The following is a 20,679-nucleotide window of genomic DNA, read 5'->3' as shown; positions in this document are numbered from 1 at the left end:
TTATATGTTGAGTATTATTCTTTTTACATAATATGATGTAAAATCATGCACACAATTATGCTTTTCAGTACCTCCATTAAGACTCAATACAAGATAAATCTGCTATGCACTGTATTCATATAATACAATGATGAAGAGGGTAATTGTGAGTGTGATTATATTGTTAGCCTCAAAGGATACTGCTACTTTTCTTTAGGTTCGCAAGTTCCTTAGCAATAGACATCCAAAAATGTATAGCTAGAATGAAATCTGCTACATAACTTGGCATGTATTCCATATCAGTTCAAGGGGATGATCACATACTTAATCCAAAGGACAGGAAAGGGAGCAATTATTAGTGAAGGAATAAAATGAACATTATAAGATGACTAAGTAGACTTTTTGTACCAATGTGTTTATGAGCATTAATTAGAATAAGGGCTTTTTTTTCAGGAAAAAAAGAGTGCTGGAACTCTCAAGAAGGAGATGTAGGAGAAAAACACGAGTGCCCCTTGTGAACTTTTGAACATTTTTTGAGAATTTTTGTTTCCACAAAGAGGTTCCAGAACTCTGTTCCACTGCATTTCCCCCAGGAAAAAAGCCCTGATTGTCATACCCTGGGGTGCAGGCAGGAAAAGAGACCAAGTTTCAGCCAGGGTCTGCATTGGAAAGCAGAGAGGGAACCACCAGGGCAAGTCCAAAGCACAGAGTCCAAATCCAGTCCGAGGTCAGAATCAACAGAGCAGAATAGGAACCAATAGAGAGCAACGTTGAAAACACCGAGAGCAGAGTCATTCATAGCCAGAAGTCAAGGAGCTGAAGGATCAGGTTTCAAAGCCAGCCAAGGTGGACGCACAACACTAAATGATGCATTGCTTCCACAGAGGCTCCAACCTGAGCAGGGACTAAATGGGTCTCTTGTGTTTCTCCAATTAACAGCAGGGAAGGTCCTGCTAATACTCGGGGCTAATTGAATGCCTTCCCCTTTGGTGCAGCCATTTCCTTAATTGCACCACTGGCGGGGGAGAGTCAGCTGGGCTCCCTGCTTGCAGCTGGTTTACCCCTCCTCTGCTGCTGGATCAGGGGTGGGGACTGGCAGGCTGTCAACCTCCTAAGTTCTTGAGGAGCCAGCTGTAAGCTCCGATGCTAGCCCATCCTCATCACCCATGACACTGATTAGAATTATATCCCAGACTGATTCTTATTTATTCAGAAATAAAACATGCAGAGTTCAAGTGGCTTACTCTAAAAGAGTCATTTTGGTGTAGTGGTTAAGTGTGTGGACTCTTATCTGGGAGAACTGGATTTGATTCCCCACTCCTCCACTTGCAGCTGCTGGAATGACCTTAGGTTAGCCATAGCTATCACAGGAGTTGTCCTTGAAAGGGCAGCTGCTGTGAGAGCCCTCTCAGCTCCACCCATCTCACAGAGTGACTGTTGTTGGGGAAGGAGTTAAAGGAGATTGTAAGCCGCTCTGAGACTCTGATTCAGAAAGAAGGGCAGGGTATAAATTTGTGGTCTTCTTCTTCAAAATATGCGTGCACAAAACTGCACCTGTGTAACACAGTTATAAACATATATACCCAGAAATACATCCCATTGTGTTTACTGGGCTTGCTAAAAAAGAAACAAATAAACATAAGATTTTGTCAAGCATGTTATTTTTAAACGTTGTATTGCCTATGTTTTTCTCATCTACCCTTACCCCCTCTCCCCGTTTATTTATTTTCTTCTATCCTTACCATGCATAATAAATCTCACCAGCTCAGGATGTGTCGGTAACCTTGTAATAGAAATGTAAATGCCTCTCCCACAGGTTCTCACCAAATGGCCTTATCAGTATGGGAAGAATTTATGAGAATAGGAGATGTTGCCATTCTATAGTGACCAAAGAGGTAGTTGCTTGTAGCCCTTGAACCCTCAATGCAATTCACATCCTAATGTTATTCTTTTGAAGTTATCTGTAACCTCTTCCTTTGAAGTAACCTTTAAGATGCAATGCAAAGTAACAACCTGTATTACTTCCAAGGTTTCTGTCCTTGGAGCAAGTCATGGAGTTTCAAATAAAATGAGTCTTTGATGTAAACAAAAGCTTGATTATTTCGAAATATCGATGCTTGACAGATTTCAGCCTTAGACATTTATTTATTAAACCCTGAGTTCTAGCTTGGGGCTGATATCTCCTGAACAGTTTGAGGCTGTGAAGGTTAACATACAGAGAAAAATAATGCCTAGGGTTTTTTATTTTAAAAACCCTCTAAAGTAAACCCTAATATTGAGAAGAGCTATGCAAAACCTTAGAAAATAATAAAAATAACATATATAGTTCTTAATTTCTTCAAGGAAATTTCTATAACCTAAATGGAGATCCCATAACCTATAACCTAAATAGAGAGGCAGAAATACATAGTTGGGAATACATTAGGAATGAGAACTAACCAGGAAAATGTGGTTTGTGAAACTTTATGGTTCATGGCAGATGTACGAATCAAACCACAAACCATCATGAACCAAAATGGCTTCATATGAACTGAACAAATTTGTGAAGTTTGTGATGCAGCATAACAACTCCCCAGTGTACTAGAGAATCTGAACTCAGATCTCCAGCAGACTCTTTTCTACTGGCCAATCACATTTGGTGATGATTAGACTTAGGTAGGGCTTTTTTCCTGAGGGAATGCAGTGGAACAGAGTTCCAGAACCTCTTTGGGGAAACAAAATTCTCAAAAAAAATGTTTAAAAGTTCATGAAGGGCACCCTTGTGTTTCTCCTTCATGTCCCTCTTGAGGGTTCTGGTGCCTCTTTTTCCAGAATAAAAGCCCTGTACCTATGAAGCCCAAGTTACAGCCCCTCAAAAAGATGCCACAGGAAAGTGCTTTTGGGGAAATGTCAGGTGCAGTTTTAAGAGTGTATAGAACAGTCTCTGTGCAAGCTAGAGGCATCAAACTCATATCAAACTGGGATGCTCTCCTATATGCCCTTCAAGTCATCTGTAGATTGGCCTCTCAAAGCAGGTGCCCCCAAAAAAGTGCTTTGGAGAAAATGTCAGGTGCAGAATCAGGATTGTGTAGAATGGATCCAATGTTAGCCAGAGACAACAAACTCATCAAGGACTTGCTTGGGATGTTCCCCTGCATGTCCTCCAAATTATGTGCAAATTGGACTTGGGGAATCCAAGTTACAGGCTCTCAAAGAAAGTGCCAGAGACCAAAGACACCCCCCCCCAAAAAAAAAAATGCCTGAACATGTGACAATATCTATAGACATTGTGGCTCACAGTAATGGGAAGGATTGACCATGCACAGCATTCATCTGATCAGTGGGGTGAGTGATTTGGACAGACTCTTGAGCCCTTAAACAAATGAGAGAGCCCCCAAATCCCAAATGCACAATGTCATGTCAACCTCCCTCCCCCTAAGGCTGTGGCTTTCAGCCAGTATCCAAAGGATGGACCAAGAGGCAAACAAAAGTGGGCATCCCGGGAGATTTGACAGGAACCCTTAGACTTCACAATATGAGACTTCATAATCCAGCTTGTTCGATTCTGCATGGGGGTGAATTCTTATACATTGCATATAAATGTAAATGTCACAATGGCAAAGCTACCCCTCTGGTCTGGAAACTCAGCTTTTGAGGAACAGAGAGGCAGGGAATCATCTTGAGGGTCAATGGTGTTTCCCCCAGCACCCCCGCTTGACAAACAACCCAACCAGACTCCACAATAAAGGAAAGCATGCCCAAAATGCTCTTGGCCCAAGCACTAGGATCCTCTGGTCACAGCCTAACCTTGGATGAAATTTCAGGTTCTTCATCATTATTGCAACACATCATGTGGATTAGAAATCACCTGCTGTGAGTTTGGGAAAAGCAATGGAAAGTTTTGAACTCAAATGGGTAGATTGTACAGGTTGATGATTGTTGAAGTAGATGTTTGCCATGGTGGATGTTGTTCCTCCAATAGAAAGGAGTTGTGTTATGAGGTAGATGTAGGTTACTGAGGTGGGTGTTATACTATGAGGTAATTGTAGGTTCATGAGGTAGATGTTGGTTCATAAGGTTTGAGGTAAGTGGTTTTAATGAGGTAGATGTTCATCAGGTTCTATGAAGGTCCAGCCCCCTCCCCAACCTGGCAGAGGTGGCCATCCTCCTACCCAAGCACCTAGGACTCAGTCCACAGACTGCATGCCAGATCACCCAGAGAGGGGGAGGAAGGGGGGACAACTAAACAGGGGAGAAAATGTGGGGCCTGAATCTTAGTCTACCAGTTCCAGAGCAGGGTGGCCAGCACAGGAGAAGTTGACCCTCAGGTATGATTTGTCTACCCTGGCCAGATCCAAATCCTTGAGAAGGAAGTAGATGTGGGGGCTCAAAAGCCCTGAGAACACTCCTGATTCCCAAAGTGCGAAGTGTTACTATCCCCATCAAAAGCTGAAACATGCAGCCAGTATACAAAAGATGGATGGAAAGGCAGGCACCCTTCTAGTTGCATGAGAGGCTCCCCAAAGTACATCCATGGTAGCAGGGAGGGTATAATGAATGTGGGTATTTGGCCAAGGAATCCACTAGTTAGGGTGGAAACAAGTTCAGAACACACTCACCAATGGGGGTGTATTATTTGAATCTGTATGTGGGTCCAGAGCTCACCCATCCATTCAACGCCCCCCCCCAGTCGACACATGCAGCCAGTACCTGAAAGACCAGTGGAAAGGCAGGCACTCCCAGACTATTGATGAGGGCTCCCCAAAGTACCCCCACAGGGAGGGTGTGATGGATGTAGCTACTCAGTTGAAGTACCCACTAGCTAGGGTGGAAACAGACAGGTGCAGAGCACATCCACCAATGGGGGCATATTATTTGTCTCTGAACCGGGGTCTGCAGCGCACCCATCCACTGTGGTGAATATTTTCACTCCATAGATAAATGGAAATACATCAGAAAGGCAGATCAGGCATCTCCAGCATTTCAACAGGGGCTTCCCCACAATGATGGCATGGCAGCTTGGTGGGCACTCAAGTCAGATACCCCCTTAGCCCCCCTCAAAAGATCCCTTGGTCACAGCCCACCCCAGGATGAATTTCTGGATGGTTCTCCCATTAGCGTAATACATTGTACAAATAAGAGATAATCTATTGTGATGATGAATTGTACAAATGTAATGGAAAGGGGTAGTTAAACAGGGGCTTGCTTGTATAGGCAGATGTTTGAAGAGCTGGATGTTCGTAAGTGTGGTGCTATGAGGTAGATGTTGATTTGTTCATGAGGTAGGTGTTTTCTTATGAGAAAGATATTGGTTCATGAGGTAGGTGTTTGCTTGTGAGGTAGATGTTGTTCGGGTTGGCTGTGGGGCAAGTCCAACCCCACCTTGCAGAGGTTGCCATCCTTCCACCCAAGCACCAAAGGCACAACCTCACCCACTTCCCTCCCTCAGGGCCAAGATTTTTCTTTTGTTTTTCTCTTCCTTTATGACTTTATGTCTATTCCCCCCCCCCCCCTTTCTGAAGAACAATGGCTGTTCCATTCTGTCACAATATGAAATTTTGTTACTGGCTCAGTCCAGAGTCCTGAGGGAAGAGTTGAGAGATTCCCTCTTAACTTAAACCACTGGCATGGCACTGAAGGCTTTTTAAAATTTCTGGTGCATACCAGACACCCAGACCTAGCATCTAAGCCCCACTGTTCTGTGTGAGCAGAGAGACTAGGTCACTCAAAACCTTGAGCCCACCTATGTGAAAAGCAAAGAGCAATGCTCTGCCCAGCAAACTGGTGTATTCCTTTCCATTTCCCAGCAAAACCCAACAAAGGAGGTATGAGCTTCAACTTGGGTTTTGTATAGTTTTCAGATTCCATAGAGCTGAATGGGAAATCTGTTATTGGCAGAAAACTGTGACTGTCAAGTTTCAGAGGGTCCCTACTGGTGTTTCCAAGGCTGTAGAATTTTGATCCCACTGTTGGCTTGGAGTTTAATTGACTAATGCATCCATTTCAAAAACCACTGCAAAGTTCATGACATGTTCATGATGGGTGCACTAAGCATTTGGGGGCAATGCTCCCCCATGGGTGAATGCCGTCACTCACAGAAAGAAATTCAATTTTAAAAATTATTTTTTTTAAAAAAAATGTAAGTTAATGTGTGGGATTTCTAAATGACCCCAGGCACATCTGGAAAGCTTCAGTCTCATTTCTTTTTTTTCAGGGTTAAGAATAGATTTCCAAAAATGCAAACTAAAATAAAATTGCAAAATGCAAAAAAGTGTCAGAGATTCCTCCCCTCCCCAACTCATGTAGACAAGGAAGCCAGTACAGTCACAAGGGTGGTGGAGGTAGGAGCAGACAACAGCCTTCCGCACTGTGAAGCCAAGTCATCTTCCACTTATGCTGGTGCAGGCAGGGGAGCCATTCTGTAAGTAGTTTCTAACTCTCTTATTTCTCTCTCTCTTCCCCCTGGCTCTCCTGCCCCACAAGATTTCCCAACATCCCACAATCCATAATATTCTGGTGTGGTGCCATGAACAATGCTTTACAAACCACGAACCAGCCAAAGTTCATTACAAACTTTAGTTCATGACCCAGTTTGTGCCCATCCCAACTGCCATATAGTTAGAAATTGCTCTGAATGGCCATACCACAACAGAAATAATTATCCATCTCCCCAGCTCCTTTTCTTTGTTATCCATCTAAGCCATGCCTGATAGGAACATATGCAGACTATGCGTACAATCCTGTAGAGAGATCTGGTAGGTAAGGAAAACATATATCAGCCTCCCATGACTGACAATGGCTAAGTTCTGCTTTGGTGCCTTGTTAAGAAGATGCAGAGAATGAAAAGAAATAAACATGAGACCGCTTGGAACTTCTCCCACATGTGGTATTCATGCGATAGTATGGATAGAACCCATGGTATGTATTTTTACATTATTTATTTAAGACGTATGTGTAATATATAGCTCTGTATTAGACTTCTGCATGAAAGTCTTTTAATCTCTTTCCTTTTTTATTATTAATTCCAAAATTGACTGTTTCATTATTGAACTCTTTCATATGGTTTTGTTTCATTATTGTTTTGCTTCACTATTATTGTTTCATTTTTATTCTTCTATTTTGCTATTATCATGAGGGATGGGCATGAACCAAAAAATAAACCACAGTTCAAGTACTAATTGGGCCAGTTCATAATTTGTTTTGAACCGGTTTGTTTGATTGCATCGTTCCTTTTTTTTGTTTTTGTTTTATTTTTTAATTGACTGAAGAGCATTTACTTTACATCGTGAAGTTTAAAATTTATTTATTTATTTACATTAGACTTTTATCCCGCCCTCTCCGCAAGCGAACTCAGGGCGGCTTACAACAGTTGTTTACACAATTTAAAACAATAAGTCAATAAAATCTATAAAACATTAATACAATTAAAATTTAAAAAATATTCCACGGTGCTGTGCCATTACTATGTTGGCGGTTCTGCTTTTCAGGCGGTTGGTCATCGGAAACTCTGGCTGATGTCAGGTGGCAGCTCTCTCTCAGTTTAAACATTGAAGGCTTGTCAAAACAATTCGGTCTTACAGGCCCTGCAGAATGTAGGAAGGTCCCGCAGGGTCCTTATGGCCTCCAGGAGAGCATTCCATAACTCTGGTGCTGCCACCGAGAAGGCCCCGGCTTGTGTCAGATGCAACCTGGCCTCCTTTGGTTCAGGGGTGGACAGCAGATTTTTTGTCCCAGAATGCAGTGCTCTCTGGGGGATATACGGGGAAAGGCGATCCCACAGATAAACAGGTCCCTGACCATAAAGAGCTTTAAAGGTCAATACCAACACCTTGAAACGGACTCAGAACACAATAGGTAGCCAGTGCAGCTCTTTCAGCACTGGCTGAACATGCTCCCATTGAGGGAGCCTCATTAACAGCCGTGCCACAGCGTTCTGCACTAGCTGTAGTTTCCGAGTCAGCGTCAAAGGTAGCCCCATGTAAAGAGCATTACAGTGATCTATTCTTGAGGTGACCCTAGCATGGATCACCATTGCTAAGTCATTGTGCTCCAGAAAAGGAGCCAGCTGCCGCACCCGCCGAAGATGAATAAAGGCGGATCTAATAGTAGCTGCTACCTGGGCCTCCATTGTAAGGGAGGAATCAAGGAGAATGCCCAAACTCTTGACCTTAGGGGCCGGTATCAGTGGCACCCTGTCTAGAGCCAGCAGCTGGACCCCTCCCCTTGGACCACCCCGACTTAGGTAGAGAACCTCCATCTTTGTCGGATTCAACTTCAGCCGACTCAGCCTGATCCAAGATGCTACGGCTTGAAGAGCCAGGTCCAGATTTTCTGGGGTACAGTCGGACTGGCCACCCATCAATAGATAGAGCTGGGTGTCGTCTGCGTATTGGTGACAACCTAGTCCATACCTCCTGACAATCTGGGCTAGGAGGCGCATATAGATGTTAAATAACATCGGGGACAGAACCGCACCCTGAGGCACACCACATGTGAGTGAGTGCCTCTGGGATGACTCTTCCCCTATCACCACCCTTTGTCCCCGATCTTGGAGAAAGGAGGTCAACCACTGTAAGGCGGACCCCTGAATCCCCACATTGGCAAGGCAGCCAGTCAGTAGCTGATGATCAACCATATCAAAAGTGGCTGACAGGTCCAATAATAGTAGCACTGCTGAGCTGCCCTAATCCAGATGTTGCAGGAGGTCATCCATGAGAGCAACCAGAACCATCTCCATCCCGTGACCTGGTCGAAAGTTGGACTGGAATGGGTCCAGTGTGGAAGTGTCCTCCAGGAATCCCTGTAGCTGAATTGCCACCGCCCTCTCTATAACCTTACCCAAAAAGGGAAGGTTTGATATCGGCCGATAGTTTGCCAATACGGCTGGATCTGCAGATGGTTTTTTCAAGAGGGGACGGACCACAGCCTCTTTAAGGGGTGTGGGGAAGATCCCTTCTAGCAGGGATCTATTGATGATACCTTGCAGTGGTTCACGTAGCATCGCCTGGCTAGCACGGATCCAACCTACAAGTCATAGGGCGTACAGCTAAAAGGATCCTGTCAACTTTCTCCAGGCTGAGTGGACTGAAGGAATCCAGAACTGGACCAGAAGAAGTGCTTGGTGCCCCAAGTTCTTTCGCTGTATCAAGTATGGCGGGAAGGTCGTGTCAGAGCGACGAGACTTTATCTGCAAAAAAATTCACAAAAGCCTCACAGCCTATTTCCAATTCTCTAATATTTTGTTTACCATGCAGTAAAATTGTTAGTGACCGAATTATACTGAACAGTTGTGCTGGGTGCGAGGTCGCAGATGCAATCCGGGATGCAAAGTAGTCTTCTTTGTGGCCTGGACTGCCATCTTAAAGGTCCGCATAAATGACATATAAGATGTTCTCGTAGCTTTGTTGCGAGTATGTCGCCATTGTCTCTCTAGTCGTCTTAATCACCGTTTCATTGATCGCAGCTCCAGGGTATAACATGGAGCGGATCGTGAACGAGGATGAAGAGGATGTTGGGGAGTGATCTCGTCGATGGCCGTGGAGAGCTGGCTATTCCAGTTCTCCAGCAGTTCATCACCAGTTCAAATAAAAGATATCTGAACATATTTAAGATCTATAAACAGCCTATTTCAATATATCACAAAAAGAATATTAAAAAGCAGTGAACATAAGAACATAAGAGAAGCCATGTTGGATCAGGCCAATGGCCCACCCAGTCCAGCACACACACATATATATGACTAATAGTCACTGATGGACCTCTGCTTCATATTTTTATCCAATCCCCTCTTGAAGCTGACTGTGCTTGTAGATGCCACCACCTCTTGTGGCAGTGAATTCCACATGTTAATCACCCTTTGGGTGAAGAAGTACTTCCTTTTATCCATTTTAACCTGACTGCTCAGCAATTTCATCAGATGCCCATGAGTTCTTGTATTGTGAGAAAGGGAGAAAAGTACTTCTTTCTCTACTTTCTCCATCCCATGCATAATCTTGTAAACCTCTATCATGTCACCCCGCAGTCGACGTTTCTCCAAGCTAAAGAGCCCCAAGCATTTTTACCTTTCTTCATAGGGAAAGTGTTCCAAACCATTAATCATTCTAGTTGCCCTTTTCTGGACTTTTTCCAGTGCTATAATATCCTTTTTGAGGTGCGGTGACCAGAATTGTACACAGTATTCCAAATGAGACCACACCATCGATTTATACAGGGGCATTATGATACTGACTGATTTATTTTCAATTCCCTTCCTAATAATTCCCAGCATGGTGTTGGCCTTTTTTATTGCAATCGCACACTGTCTTGACATTTTCAGTGAGTTATCTACCATGACCCCAAGACCTCTCTCTTGGTCAGTCTCTGCCAGTTCACAGCCCATCAGCTTGTATTTGTAGCTGGGATTCTTGGCCCCAATGTGCATTACTTTGCACTTGGCCACATTGAACCTCATCTACTACATTGACGCCCACTCACCCAGCCTCAACAGATCTCTTTGGAGTGCCTCACAATCCTCTCTGGTTCTCACCACCCTGAACAATTTAGTGTCATCTGCAAACTTACTCCCAACTCCAAATCATTAATGAACAAGTTAAAGAGCATGTGGCCTAGTACTGTGCCCTGTGGCACCCTCCACTCTGAAGACTGCCCATTTATACTCACTCTCTGCTTCCTATTAATTAGCCAGTTTTTGATCCACGAGAGGACCTGCCCTTTTACTCCATGACTCTCGAGCTTATTAAGGAGTCTTTGATGAGGAACTTTGTCAAAAGCTTTCTGTAAGTCAAGGTAAACGACATCTATTGGGTCCTCTTTGTCCACATGTTTGTTCACCCTCTCAAAGAACTGTAACAGGTTAGTTAGGCAAGATTTTCCCTTACAGAACCCATGCTGAGTCTTCCTCAATAACTTGTGTTCTTCAATGTTCCTACTCATTCTGTCCTTGATAATGGTTTCTGCCAACTTTCCTGGTATTGAAGTCAGACTGACTGGCCTGTAATTTCATGGATCTCCTCTGGAACCCTTTTTAAAGATGGGGGTGACATTTGCTACCTTCCAGTCCTCAGGAACGGAGGCAGATTTCAGTGAAAGATTACATATTTTTGTCAGGAGATCCACAAGTTCAACTTTGAGTTCTTTCAGAACTCTTGGATATATGCCATCTGGACCTGGTGACTTATTAGTTTTTAATTCATCTAGACTTCCTCTCTTGTCACCTCAATCTGACTCAGTTCTTTCAACACCCCTTCCAAAATTAGTGCTTCTGGAGCGGGCAAACACTTCTCATCTTCCACAGAGAAGATGGAGGCAAAAAATGCATTCAGTTTCTCAGCCATTTCCCTATCCTCCTTCAGTAATCTTTTTACCCCTTGGTCATCCAAGGGCCCCACTGCCTCCCTGGCTGATTTCCTGCTTCTAATATATTTGAAGAAATTTTTATTGTTGGTCTTTATGTTTTTTGCAATATGCTCCTCATAGTTCCTTTTTGCCTGCCTGATCACAGTCTTGCTTTTGATTTGCCACAGCCTGTGTTCCCTTTTATTAGTCTCACTTGGACTAGCTTTCCACCGCTTAAAGGAGTCCTTCTTTCCTTTTACAGCTTCCATTGCTTTGTTTGTTCACCATGCAGGCCTTTTCTTATAGCTGTTTGTGCCTTTCCTAACTTGTGGTATATATTTTATCTGAGCTTCTAGGATTGTAGTTTTAAATAACCTCCAAGCTTCCCCAAGGGTTTTGACTGTATTTACCTTTCATTTCAGTTTCCTCTTCACATGCCTCCTCATCTCAAAGAATTTACCCCTTTTAAAGTTAAACGTGGTTGTGCTGGTCTTTTGGGGCAACTCTCTTGTTATACAAATGGTGAAATCAATAATGTTATGGTCACTGCTCCCAAGCGGTGCGATCACTTTTACATCTCTCACCAGGTCTTGGGCATTACTTAGGACTAAATCCAGGATCATACTCCAGCATCAAAATAGTCATCAAAATAATAAACTATCTACATGACCTATGATCATCCAAAGGTATATAACATTTTGTATAGAGAAATCTATTACAAATAACACATTTTATAACAATAAGGATTAGAGGGGAAAATCTTTGTTACAAACAAATATTCAACAATAGGAGACTACATTGTTCCTAGACCAAAAAATCAACCACTTTTTTTCTGTTGAGGTGTTGGTGTAGGTGAGTCATTTTTGCAGTTCATTCTCCAGACAGCCTGGTGCCAATTTAATCAATTCCTAGGCAATGCTGGGGATTGTCACATCTCAGGGTGCAGGCAGGAGGGAGTCTAAAGCCCGTCTGAAGTCAAAGCTCAAGGAGTCAGTCAGGAGCCGAGTCACCACAGCAAAATCGCAAACCAGAAGAAGTCAGTGTTCAAAGCCAAAGGGGCAGTGTGCCAAGGAATTCAAACCAGCCAGAAACTGGAATCAGGTGGGAGCATGGATGCAAGCCAGGGAATCAACTTGTTGCTTCCACAAGGTTGCCAAGTCCCAGGCATGAGTTATATGGGCATATCGATCAGCCTGCTTCCTGGGTAGCTGTAGTTCCCCTAGTAACCAGGGCTAAGAGCTCTGAAGCATTGGCATGCGGTGCGTCTGTTTTCTGTCAGTGTCTGTTGAAGACATGTGTGCATTCGTGAGATGGTAGGGGGAGAATTTGGAGGAGACTGATTGTCAACAGCTGGCATGTGTCTGGTGTGCCTGGAATGTGTAGGGTGTGATTGACGGCCCAGCTGTTGGTTCGTCCTGGTCTGTTAACCCTTTCAGCTCCCCTTTCTCAGGGCTCATGACACTATCCCCCCCACAGGACCCCCCTCCACAGATGGACTAGGCTGGTCAGGATAGGCCATGTGGAACTGTTGCATGAGGTCGGGGGCATGCAGGTTGTCTGTGGGTTCCCAGGAATGGTCCCCGGGGCCATAGCCTTCCCAGTCCATGAGGTACTGGAGGTCCCCACAGTGGATTCGGGAGTCCAGGAGCGGTGGACCTTGTATTCTTCCTCATTATCGACCAGGACGGGTGGAGGCGGCACTGGAGGCAGCGGTTGGATGGGATCCGGTGGTGTAGCAGGAACAAGGAGGGACCGGTGAAGACTGGGTGGATGCGGAGAGTGGCTGGAAACTGTAGCTGGAAAGCAATGGGGTTGATTTGATCCATGATCAGGTAAGGTCCCACGAAGCGAGGGTCCAGCTTGTGAGACCAGCCAGGCTGATGCAGGTACTGGGTGGAGAGCCAGACGTGGTCCCCGAGGGCAGCCTCAATCCAGGCCGGTGTCTGTCGAAGATGTGCACGCATTCTTGAGATGGGAGGGGGAGAGCTTGGAGGAGACTGTCAACAGCCAGTGTGAGTGCCTGGAACGTGGAGGGTGTGATTGACGGCCCAGCTGTTGGTTCTTCCTGGTCTGTTAACCCTTCCAGCTCTCTTTCCTCAGGGGTCATGACAGGGATGGACTTGCAGAGAACCTTAGAAACACCCAAGGCAGTTGTCCATAGCTTGATTGGCAGTTTTGGGAGCCACCCACAGACCTCTTATTCTGCTTTATGGGAGCTACTATATACCAATATAATACCACTCCCTGCCTCAGATGCTTTCACTTTGGAACATTAAGAGAGAAAAGTTAATTGTCGTGAGAACAGAAAAATTGTTTGCTGTGTGGCTGATTTAGAGGAGGTGTTGAGGGACTCCTTTTCCCCCCACACAATGGGGCGATTTTTTAAACACTTCTTCTGGCTGGGAAGGTGTTTGTTGCTGTGGTTTCAGGAACTGAACCTGAAGCTAGAGCTGAGCTTTCCTGGGGGCACCTGATTTGGGGGGCTTTAACTTGGATGTTCCAAATCCAATCTTTGCAAAACTTGGAGGGCAGGTGGAGGAGAGCCTGCTGAAGACTCCCTGTGAGTTTGGTATCTGTAATTCATGAGGGTGCTATTCTACCACCTCCTGAACTAAATGAACCATGAATCAGATTGGGAAATGGAAAGGTTCATGTAAATTCATGTTTTGTGTGATCAAACCAACCATGGACCAACATGAACCACCATTTTCTCAGATCATGCCCATTTCTAATTATTACCCATTAGTTCCAATGGAATACCACTCCTTTTCTTGGGTCTGTAACTTTATTGTTTTCCATTGAAATTAGACTAAACCTTCCCCCCACTACCATGTAATACTTTACTGCAATTTAAATTTAAAGTTCAATTACAAAAAAAATGGTATATAGTAGCTTATTATACATTACTTCATTATAACTATGCTTCAAATGTAGGTAATATAATAACGATATTACGATGTAGTAATTTTTCAATTGTGAAACACAGAAGTTAGAAGTAGTCATATTTAAAAATAAATCATAGTTTTATACAGCAGATTCTCTGGTAATATGTTGTTTACAGACATAGAACTTAAAACAGGAAACCAAACTGTTACAAATTTAGATTCATAATGTTCTAATGAAGCGTTTGATGTTTGATAAGAAATTTTGCTCAAAATAAAGCAGTCCCATAATTTTGTTTGCCAAATGCCTATAGTGGGTGGAGATTTGTCAATCAATTTCAAAGCAATCGTTAATCTAGCAATAGATACTAGGATAGATATCAATTATTTAGTTCTCTTACTATTGGCTAACCCTAACCACTTATCCAACAAAAACATTTCTGGTAACATTGAAATTGTGCAACCTGTTATCTGTGATATTTGAAGTACAACTTGTTTCCAAAATTGGGCAATATATTGGCAGTTCCACCAGCAGTTAAGGAAATTTGCAGTGTCCTCACAATTTTTCCTACAGTTTGGGTCATATTGTTTGTTAATTTTATGCATTGTAGTGGGTGGTAAATACCAGTGCATCATTGTTTTTATTGTCTGGAATTTTTCTGTGAATATCTTAGAGGTTATGGTTGGAGAGGACCATATTTGCTCCCAATCTGCAGGTGAAAAATCTAGTTTGCAATCTTTAGCACATTGTTTTTTGATAAAACAATAATTTTTTCTTCTGAGGCTTTATTTAATATTTTATACATTTGTCACAAGAGGCCCTTAGAGTGTGCATTGCTAGATTTCAACAATTGTTCGAACTTCGTTAAGGGTTCAGTGAGTGTATTATCCATTGCAGATGATTCAGTCAAATGTTTTAATTGGAGGTATGTAAACCAAGGAATTTGGAAATTTAGTTTTATTTCCAATTTGTTTTTGTCTATAATTTTCTCTTTTTCAATTATGTCAACTAAACAAAATATTCCAGCTTGTCTCTAGGGCAACAAAACCTTGAGAGATTGTAATATTCCCCTAGGATACCCAGATTTCAGACAGATATGATAAATTCTCTCCTTTCTAGCTAATGGAATTTACCCAGGTTAAAAATTGAAGTTTAAAGGAAATTGATAGGAAGGATGCCAAACAGTAACACCAACAGTGTTGCAGCTGTTTAGCTTAAAGAACTGTAGCACAGGTAAGAGGCAGACTGACAAAGCATGGACATTTGGTAGGACAAGGAGTGTAAGGCATCTGGACAGGTAGATAACATCAGGAAGACTTGCTTGGATGTGGAATAAGTTTTGGAGAACAGCAGGCAAGCAGGGCAGTCCAGACTGTAAAGGAAAATTTAGCACATGACAGGCACTGGGACGAGAGAGAAATGCTAAGTCTCACTCCATATATTCCAGAATTGGTATACTTTACACATGTATGTGATTCTAGTGGTATTTACCATCAATCAATAATGTCCAAAACCTGTCTCCCTGCTTTCCCTAAGAAACACACTCTCTCTGGGAAAATGTTATCTGCTTTCAGTGCCTTGTAAAAGTGAACCCTTAGAGACCGAGACTGCAGTAATGAGAGAAATCAGAACAAAACAAAATCTAGATTTGTTTGACTTTATGAATTATGATAATTGCAAAACATCCTATTTTTTAATTATTTTATTTAATAATGAAAGAAATGAGCAAATCTACTATATACCATTTTTTCTAAGTAATCTATTTCTTTTAAGTCCCCTTTAGCTTGTCATGGACACTTTTTCATCTGTTCTTATATATTCAACCTTTTATTTTAAATTTATTTATTTTAAATTTCAAGCTCTGTAACAGTTTCTGGGTCACAAGTGCATATTAAAGGTCCATGTCCTTCTAAATTGTATAGTACAATCAAATAAATTATAGTGTCATTCAAGGTGAGTCAGCCGACAGAATATAGTGGAAAGCTGTTTCATATGTATGTATACAAATGCCAAATACAGAGCACAATGTCAGAAAGCAAGAAAATGCAATCAAGAATTTATACAATGACATTATCATCCAAGTGGAAAACAGCCTCCACAAAGAAATAAATGCTCTATTATGTCGGTTGCAAACAAATACTATAAATTATTATCACAAACATTACTTGAGAAAATTCTATAACAATTCCATCATTATTTTTGTGTGAAAGAGCAATCTCTCTCGCACACTTATTTCCTTAAGGTGCCTTATTTGATCCAGTTTATTTCAATGAGGCCCCATTCAAGTTAGGGAAGACCTAATCTTATAATTGTCTGGTGGTCATTTCAAAATCAGCACATGTTTATCCTCAGTTTGTAATGAAGTTGGCATAATTGACCACAGCCACATGATACATATTAGCCTGCATGATCATGGCCACTGCATAGGGAAAGTTGAATTTTGTATGAGGAGATAGGGATGAGGATGAACCTAATATTTGTGGCTCAGTTTGGATTGTGGCTTGTGGCCATACAAACCCAGTCACAAACCCAAATGAACTAGGAGGTTGGTTCACAAACTGAACTGGTTCATATGGGTTCATGAGCCAATTAAAGTTTAAATTCCTGCTTTCTGCTCCATGAGAAAAGTGATGGGAAACAGTAGGGTTTAAATGGCTCTGAATCATTTCACCCTCAACTTTCTGCTTGCCATGGCTTTTGTCAGTTAACAAAAAGCAAGGGGGAAAATGTTTGGGAGGCACTTCATCCCATGTTTTCTGCTAGCTGGGAAAACCCACAGCCAGAAATCTGGGGGTGGAGTGCCTGGAACACATTTCACCCCCTGCTTTCTGCTGGCCACAGCTTTTCCTGGCCAGCAGAAAGCTGAGGGTGAAATGATTCAGAGCCATTTAAACTCCTACTTTCTGCTGTACACGCTTTTTGCAGGGAGCAGAACCATTTAAACCAAACAGCTGAGGAGCAGGGAGTTCCCGCCTGTTCCACTGACAAACTGCTCTGTCAGGAAGTTCCTCCTAATGTTTAGCCAGAAACTCCTCTGATTTAATTTCAACCCATTGGTTCTGGTTCAATAAAATGTACTGGGTTCAAAGCATGAGGACACCCAAGAGATAGTGAGTTCAGCTCTTTATTCAGTGATTCAGCATAGTGAGATAGGAACAGAACTGTCTGTCAGGACCAACGGCCCTGCTTATATGCATGCAAACCTCCCCACCCCAAACCCATTACCATTATCCCATTACACACAACTATATGTTAATAGCTGGCCTAACGATTCCTGATGGGGCTGATGGGAGCTGTAGGCAAAAAACATCTGGAGAGCTACCGTTGGCCACCCCTGCTCTATATGACAGCCCTTCAAGTACTTGAAGATGGTGATCCTATAACCTCTCAATTGTCTCTCTCCAGACTAAACATGCTCAGCTCCTTTAACATTTCCTCATAGAACTTGGACTCCAGACCCCTCACCATCTTTGTTGCCCTCCTCTGGACACATTCCAGCTTGCCTATATCCTGAAGATTTTCAGAAACCTTTCTTGAAGAGATCTATATTTATATTTGTCAAAGGGCCTATTTGTTCTCATTTCTAAAGGTAGAGATGCAATGGGAAGACATGGGAAGTGTATGTGTAGGGGGGTGTTAAATGGCAAACATTTGTATTCTTTCCACTGACTGGAGGAATGTCATGCAATTTCTGTATGTTCTGCTGCAACATTTATAAAAAGGCACATAGCATATTGCTCTTTAGTTTGTAAAAATCTGCAGTTTTAGAACAAAAATTTAACGAAATGAGGGTTGAATGGATCCATGCTGAGTATTGCCACTGTTCACAGGATTTAAATGCTTTATTAGTTATTAGATACATATCTCAACATTCTTCCAAGGAGTGCAGAGTACAATTCATGGTATTATCCCATTCAATTTTCGCACCAACCTAGGTAGATTAGGTTGGGGATGAATTCATACCACACCAAGTCTCTCCCCAGATTCATTTCAAGATGCAAAAATATGTGAGGTAGGGTAGGCTGATGCTGCTTCTACCTGAATTCTGCAGTCATAACCATAATTGGAGGCATAAAACTCCCATCACACAATTGATTCAAAGTCCTTTGTGTCATATGAACTAGCCTTGAGTGTTAGAGGGATCTTGAACTTTGTGTGCCCCTGCCTTCTGAAATAAGGTGGTTGCTGGCCAAAGATGGGATGTTTGTAGCAGTAGAGACTTGGCTGCAGAATACCTTCCCCAGAGATTCCTCTGATATAATTTAGATGCCAGGTGAAGATGTTCTTATTTGAACAGGCCTGTTGTTAATCTTTTGGAATCTAAATAGCCCCTTGAAGCTGCTTTTATTTATGAAACTGTTTTACAGCATTTTGAAATTTGTTTATGATTGCTAGGTCTGCTTTTATTATAAATTTAAACTAGTGCATTGCACTTGCACTTGATGTTTTTGGCTGTCATCATTTTGTTGTATGGTTTTCGGCTGATATTTTGTGTTAGTAATTTAACTGATAGGTTCTTTATTGATTTTACATATTTTTATGCATTTGCTGATTCATCTTTTTAAATAGTCTCAGGATTTGTATGCAGGAGTAGCAAATGAATACTACAAATAAGCATAGAACAATAGTAACTGGCTGAAGATTTCTTTATGCCAGTAATCTGACCACCTCTCATTAGTAAATGTTACCCGTATAACAAAGGTTGAATATTATTTGAAACTGTCCAACTCCTACACCTTAAACTTCACCTCTATTTTTCTATGGAAAGCAGCCACATTTTTGAGAGATGCTTTGAAAAAACTTGCATAGGCTTACTAGCAAAGTTCTGCAGTTCTTTTAATTAACAGTTACATGCAGTCTGCATTATAAACCAGGATATATGGAATTAATTTTAACACCATGGTGAATATTTATGAAATGTTGATATCAGTATTTGTGGATGAAGCTTATCTTAATCAGAATAGTTTTATTCCGTATTTCTTTGAGCAATAGAAAACCAATGTTCCCTAGTGGGTTATTATTTGTTGCTTTCGAAAAAAATGATAAAAAACTCCTTTGAGTTAGGAAAAGGGAAAAAAAGCAAAGATTTGTCACAGAGACATTTTAATGGCTTTTAGGAAACCATGACCTAGTGCTGACCCTCATTTTTAATTACATATAAACATTAAAAGGTTTAAGAAAATGAAACTAATTCTAATTCCTCTTTTCATATAAAGTAGATGCACAGTTTCCTACAGTTTATGCTATTAATCTAAGCAGATTGAATGAACATTTGAGCTGCTTCAAGGTTATCAAGAAACCGAGGACTAAAAATAATCCTTGTTTAAATGAAAGCTTGTTTACCACTAAAATTTTACAAACATCTGTAATGAACATAACAGGAATGATGTTGTCTATCGTACCAGATAAAAGTAAGGCTATGAAATAAAATACACAGTATGTGATATTTCAGAAAGCTGTAGAAGAATAAGAATACCTACTCTGATGCTGTTGTCATCAAGGATGGAAATTATAAACAATGAAAAAAGCAGTGCTTTTTGTAGAAAAAGCCCAGCAGGAACTAATTTGCATATTAAGCCACACCTCTGACACCACCATTGTTTAACACAGGGCTTTTTGTAGAAAAAGCCTAGCAGGAACTCATTTGCATATTAGGCCACACCCCACTGACACAAAACCAGCCAGAGCTGTGTACCTGTGCTCTCCTGCTAAAAAAAAAAAAGCCCTGAAGAAAAGTGCAGTTTTGAATTTGGCATGAAGATTTAGCCAAAATGATTGATATAATAATAATTAACATGCAGGGAACAAAACAAAATAATCATGATGAATAACATTCAGCCTCCATGTCACTTTCTGTTGGTATTGCTTTCTGTTTCTATTGAGAGATGGGTACACATCCAGTTAGGGTTTACCACCTCCTTGTGATCCCTGGAAATTGCCCAGAATTACAGCTGATGTCCAAACTACAGAGATCAATTCCACTAGAGAAAATGACTGATTTGGAGGATGGGCTCTATGGCATTATAGCTACTGAATTATAGCTACGAGGATGTGTTCTCGTCAATACTTCCTGTTAAAGGCCATGGTTTAGGACAAGAAAGAAGAACACTTCAAATAAACCACTGGCTATGTCGATGGTGTTGTCAGGAAAGATTTGGATTTCTGGACCATGGCTTATGCTTTCGAGATGGTGGTCTTCTATCGGGAGATGATTCCACATACTATCCATGTTGACAAGTTGGTAAAATTTGGTTTGGATCCTGTTACCGTTAGGTGGATCTGTAACTGGCTGACAGATTGCGCCCAAAGAGTGCTTGTGAATGGTTCCTCATCCTCTTGGAGAGAAGTGACAAGTGGAGTAGCTCAAGGATCTGTCCTGGGATCTATTTTGTTCAATATCTTTATCAATGATTTGGACAAAGGAATAGAGGGAATGCTTATTAAATTTGCAGATGATACTAAATTGGCTGGGGGTGGGGTTTGCAAACACAGAAGAAGACAGAA

This window comes from Heteronotia binoei, chromosome 7 (genome assembly GCF_032191835.1).
Source record: "Heteronotia binoei isolate CCM8104 ecotype False Entrance Well chromosome 7, APGP_CSIRO_Hbin_v1, whole genome shotgun sequence".
NCBI lineage: Eukaryota > Metazoa > Chordata > Lepidosauria > Squamata > Gekkonidae > Heteronotia > Heteronotia binoei.
The sequence above is the reverse complement of the archived record's forward strand: the minus strand, read 5'-3'. Positions refer to the sequence as shown.